Here is a 6,152-nt window from a genome sequence, read left to right on the forward strand (position 1 = left end):
ATGGAGGCCACTGTGTTCTTGGGGACCTTCAATGTTGCAGAAATTTTTTGGTACCCTTCCACAGATCTGTGCCTAGACACAATCCTGTCTCGGAGCTCTACGGACAATTCCTTCGACCTCATGGCTTGGTTTTTGCTCTGACATGCACTGTCAACTGCGGGACCTTATATACAGTGCATTCGGAAAGTATTCAGACCCCTTGACTTTTCCACATTTTGTTACATTACAGCCTTATTCTAAAATGGATAACATTTTGAAATGTTTGGAAAATAATAAATAGTATTTTGTATTTAATTTTGATACATTGTCTTTAGAGTATTTTGTAATGGTAACAAGTTAGTATATTTTCCTATCTGTGTGTGTGTGTGTGTGTGTGTGTGTGTGTGTGTGTGTGTGTGTGTGTGTGTGTGTGTGTGTGTGTGTGTGTGTGTGTGTGTGTGTGTGTGTGTGTGTGTGTGTGTGTGTGTGTGTGTGTGTGTGTGTGTGTGTGTGTGTGTGTGTGTGTGTGTGTGTGTGTGTGCGTGCGCGTGTGCGCGTGTGTGTGTGTGTGTGTGTGTAACAAATGAGAATAAGACTTCAGAGTCCGTTCAAATAACAGTTGAAGAAACAAAGCGTAGGCATATTTATCATAAAGCTGTTAGAAATAGTGACAACTAAACACATGAAGTCATTAACCATTCTCGCTATTGTACCCATCACAGCCACAGCACACCACAGGCATTTACATTACATTTACGTCATTTAGCATACGCTCTTATCCAGAGCGACTTACAAATTGGTGCATTCACCCTATAGCCAGTGGGATAACCACTTCACAATTGTTTTTTATTTTTTAATTATTATTTTTTTGGGGTGGGGGGTAGAAGGATTACTTTATCCTATCCCAGGTATTCCTTAAAGAGGTGGGGTTTCAAATGTCTCCGGAAGGTGGTGAGTGACTCCGCTGTCCTGGCGTCGTGAGGGAGCTTGTTCCACCATTGGGGTGCCAGAGCAGCGAACAGTTTTGACTGGGCTGAGCGGGAACTATGCTTCCGCAGAGGAAGGGGAGCCAGCAGGCCAGAGGTGGATGAACGCAATGCCCTCGTTTGGGTGTAGGGACTGATCAGAGCCTGAAGGTACGGAGGCATAATGACTTGTCTCTTTGTAAAGCTTCATTTTGAGATGTCTAACTTTTGTCTTCTGCATTAGCCAGGGACAGGAAGCTCTTCAAACACGGTGGGAAGGTGTCTGTCGTCTGTCTGGCGCTAACTAACAACAACTGACCTTTCATCAAAGCAGAAGGTGGCTCTATGATAGCCGTGTCATCTTTGACTTTACCCTGGGAGAGGCTGGTCGGCATGCAGGCTGGGTCACGGCGTGCCTTACGGCGATGTCGTGCTCCCAGACATTCACACTGTGACTTGCTAATGCTAATGAGTTGTGTTGGGTGGACGAGACGAAGGCAGGTGTCTAATTGGCAGCTCAACTCTGTTCTCCTGCTTAGTGCCCAGACTGCCCTGTGGACGGTGTCAGCTAATGCTATGTTAACATGACAGGGTTTGACTCATGTGACATTTCAAGACCCGGGTTCAATCAACGTCTTAGCGATTCATTAAAAAATATAGTCATGGAGAAAGAGCAACAACAGCATTTCATCACCAAAGACAACTTTGAAGTTTAGTGGCTTGAAGCATGCAATGTCAATAAGACGATCCTAGCCAAACTGATCAAAATAGACAGACGGGGGTGTATGAAGACCCTAACAACAGTCAATGTTTGTAAATCTGTATTGGCTTGTGCATAAGCAACATTGTCATTTACACTGCTTGACTTGGATTGAAATTGCTGCCGGTACTCATTTTGGGTGCCAGTCCTTTTTATATTTAGGTGCAGGAGCTCCACAATACTTTTGAGCTAATATTCTATAAGAGGAACAGGAGCTCAAGCAGTAGAACATTTGAGGTGCCGGTACTCAGCTCGGTGAGCTCCTGCCCAAGTCAAGCACTGATCATTTATTAATAGCAGACAGGGTGGAGCCATTTTGAGAATGCTGATACTTATGGTCAATATTCTAACATCCTGTTTTTCAGAAAAGTAATGGCCTCAGTGCATGAGAACTCTGAGAAGTGTGTCTTTACTTTAGTTTGCTACTTTACAGGTATTGCCTGTAACCGCCCCTTGGCCAGGTACCAAAGTTATTTGATATTTCTGTGGTGGTGTGAGGAGTCATTACTCCCTCCCTCTGACAGAATGACTCGAGGCAAGCAGAGATGGAGAGCATAACTGAGTTGGAGGGAGGGAACAAGATGAAGGAGAGACAGCCGGGTCAGACAACTGTCTGAGGGGTACCAAAATGACAGAATCGCCCTGGCAACTTTTTGTTGGCCCTTCCACTGTAGCATGGCTGATGAGGTGTGATGAGGGCCTAGTTGGATGTTGACCTGGTCCTAGCCCTCCCTGTCATGCATACATCATTACTGTTTCTAGAGAGAGAGACAGAGAGGGTCTGACAAGGAGCTCCAGGGAGAGGATGATGATGATGATGGTGGTCCCTAATAGACAACTTCAGAGGAGGAGAGATCAGAGCACCATTCCTACAGTACCTCTGTAGGGGAGCAGTGCTGGGCAATGCAGATACGCTTTATCTGTGTTACATGCACACACTCACAGAAACTCACAGAAATATCATGAAAGTTTAAATGACCGCTGGGAAATTAAACATAATGTTACCTGCCCAGTTAGGTGGCGAGGGTTCAAAGGGAGCACTTGAGTGTGTGAATGGTTTGGGCTGATGCTTAATAACTCTAATGTAAGCTATAATTAGCAGACAGAGATACTTTAGTCAAATGAACCAAGGTAATGCTGATGACCAAAACAACCTGTTTACTGGGATGCTAGTGCATGTTGAATCCCATTCAATCTGCTTTTTGGTCTGTTAGGTTTGGACCAATATGTTTTGACATTGACAGATGACTGTCTATGTTGGGACATGCTGCTGATGTTGATATTCTCCATTCATGCAGGCTGGGTCCATATTGGTCTCTATACACTCGGGTATTTCTGTCACTATGCTACCAACCGGAGCCATCCCTGATACAGTTAAGCCCAGTCCCAGTCAGAGGCAGACACTGAGACACAGGTACCTGCAAACCAAGAGTGATTGCTCTATGAATATGTATCCCCTGTCTCTGCACTGTGGCTCTGGCAGCTCTTAGCCCCTGATGTATGATCTAGGTAGATTCAGATTAATATCTGTGGAAGGAGGGAGCTGCTCTACTGAGGAGAAGGGGGTGTCTCATACTCCCTTTCTACCCACATCCATCTATGACCATAACACTGTCCACCTGGACAATTACTCATGTCCATAGAAGCACTCATACACTGGTCATGGAAAAGCCCTCCATTAAGAAGACTTATAGTGCCTTCAGAAAGTATTCATACCCCTTGACTTATTCCACATTTTGTTGTGTTACAGCCTGAATTCAAAATGGATTAAATATGTAAAAAAATCTCACCCATCTACACACAATACCCCACAATGACAAAGTGAAAACATGTTTTTAGAAATGTTTGCAAATGTATTGAAAATGAAATACAGAAATGTCTTATTTACATAAGTATTCACACCCAAATAAAATAAAATTGTATTGGTCACATACACATATTTAAAAAAGACAGATGTTAGCAGATGTTATTGCGGGTGTAGCGAAATGCTTGTGTTCCTAGCTCCAACAGTGCTCCCCCGAGTCAATATATGTTAGAATCACCTTTGGCAGTGATTACAGCTTTGAGTCTTTCTGGGTAAGTCTCTAAATGCTTTGCAAACCTGGATTGTACAATATTTGCACATTATTCTTTCAATAATTATGTCAAGTTGGTTGTTGATCGTTCCTAGACAGCCATTTTCAAATCTTGCCATAGATTTCCAAGCCGATTTAAGTCAAAACTGTAACTGGGCCACTCAGGAACATTCAATGTCGGCTTAAAAAGCAACTCCAGTGTATATTTGGCCTTGTGTTTTAAGTTATTGTCCTGCTGAAAGGTACATTAGTCTCCCAGTGTCTGCTGGAAAGTAGACTGAACCAGGTTTTCCTCTAGGATTTTACCTGTGCTTAGCTCTATTCCATTTATTTGTATCTTAAAAAACTCCCTAGTCCTTGCCGATGACAAGCATACCCATAACATAATGCAGCCACCACCATGCTTGAAAATATGAAGAGTGGTACTCAGTGATGTGTTGTGTTGGATTTGCCCCAAACATAACGTTTGTATTCAGTACATAAAGTTAATTTCTTTGCCACGTTTTTTGCAATTTTACTTTAGTGCATTATAGTAAACATGCATGTTTTGGAATATTTTTACGCTGTACAGGCTTCCTTCTTTTCACTCTGTCATTTAGGTTAGTATATTGTGGAGTAACTACAATGTTGTTGATCCATCCTCAGTTTTCTCCTATCACAGCCATTAAACTCTGTAACTGTTTTAAAGTCACCATTGGCCTCATGGTGAAATCCCTGAGCGGTTTCCTTCTTCTCCGGCAACTGAGTTAGGAAGAACGCCTGTATCTTTGTAGTGACTGGGTGTATTGATACACCATTCAAACTTCACCATGCTCAAACAGATATTCAATGTCTGCTTTTTTTTATACCCATCTACCAATAGGTGCCCTTCTTTGCGAGGCATTGGAAAATCTCCCTGGTCTTTGTGGTTGAATCTGTGTTTGAAATTCACTGCTCGACTGAGGGACCTTACAGACAATTTTATATGTAGGGTACAGAGATGAGGTAGTCATTCAAAAATCATGTTAAGCACTATTATTGCACAAAGAGTGAGTCCATGCAACTTATTATGTGACTTGTTAAGCAAATTTGTACTCCTGAACTTATTTAGGCTTGCCATAACAAAGGGGTTGAATACTTATTGACATTTCAGCTTTTCATTTTTTATTAATTAATAAATATTTCTATGGTTGTTATGTTGATTATTATTCACGAGCAGGGACCTCCCAACACCCATCTCATTTACATGTTTGCATCTTCTACACACCCGTCTCTAAATAAGCTGCACTGACTCTGCATTTTACGCCAATCTATTATTCATATAAACCACAAAGTCGTTATCTAGCAGTGATGTGACATATAACTGTGCCTATTTGTTTGATTGAATGGGGTGCAAAAGTTCTGTCATTACCTGGAAAAATCAGCGCTTTCACTATGTATTCCTTCTCATAATGGCATCTCAACGGTTTTCCTTGAACTGTTAACAATGTACTGAAAGTGGGGATGGCGAATGCAGGTTTTTCTCCCATGAACTCCATGCCACTAATGGCAGAGTGAGCACTGCTTTTAAGTGATTACAGGGGAAAGTGCCCATGCTTTTTTCAAGTCTCTGCCACTACTTTTCTTTATGGCCTAATCTGACCCTACTTTACCCAATATAGGAGCTGAAAAGTGCTATCTCCTCCTGACCGGAGCAGAGTGCAGCTGCAGAAAGCCTGTTATTAGCTGTCCTTCAGAGAACCAGGGCTCTAGCTTTTAATGCTTCTGCTCATCCAGCCACTTGGGAGGGAGGAGGAAGGGAGGGGAACAACAGCCACATGCTCCATTACACTGAAATGATAGGATTTATCTCCGACGTGGCCCACTGCCGTGCCGTGAAGTGTATGCTCGTAAACAAATTTTAAAAAGCACAAGTTGCCTCTTCCAATTTTTGGTAATCATAGGAGAATGTGTTAGGAGGTTGTTGTGTGCCATTGGGATTGATCATGGATTTCTATCAAGGGCGACCAAGGTACAAATTGACATTTTGTATTCCTAGTCTCCACATGAATCCTTAATACTTAACTTTTGTTCCAGGCTCTGTTGTTGTCATTTGAATTTGCCTGTAGGGTGTTAGAAACATTATCATATCTAGTTCAGCTTGCTGATTTCTTAATGCATTTAGAAGGCTATAAGGACAGTTCTTCCCTAAACCGCCTCAGGGAAGGTCATGGTACCAGTTTATGATTAGTTAATGTATCAGTCCACCACCGTACTCTCCTGATGTCCACCAGCCTGTGTACATAACATGGTCGGTACTAACTTCTGCTCTCTCTCTCTCTCTCTCTCTCTCTCTCTCTCTCTCTCTCTCTCTCTCTCTCTCTCTCTCTCTCTCTCTCTCTCTCTCTCTCTCTC

Source organism: Coregonus clupeaformis, unplaced genomic scaffold (genome assembly GCF_020615455.1).
Source record: "Coregonus clupeaformis isolate EN_2021a unplaced genomic scaffold, ASM2061545v1 scaf1572, whole genome shotgun sequence".
Classification (NCBI taxonomy): domain Eukaryota; kingdom Metazoa; phylum Chordata; class Actinopteri; order Salmoniformes; family Salmonidae; genus Coregonus; species Coregonus clupeaformis.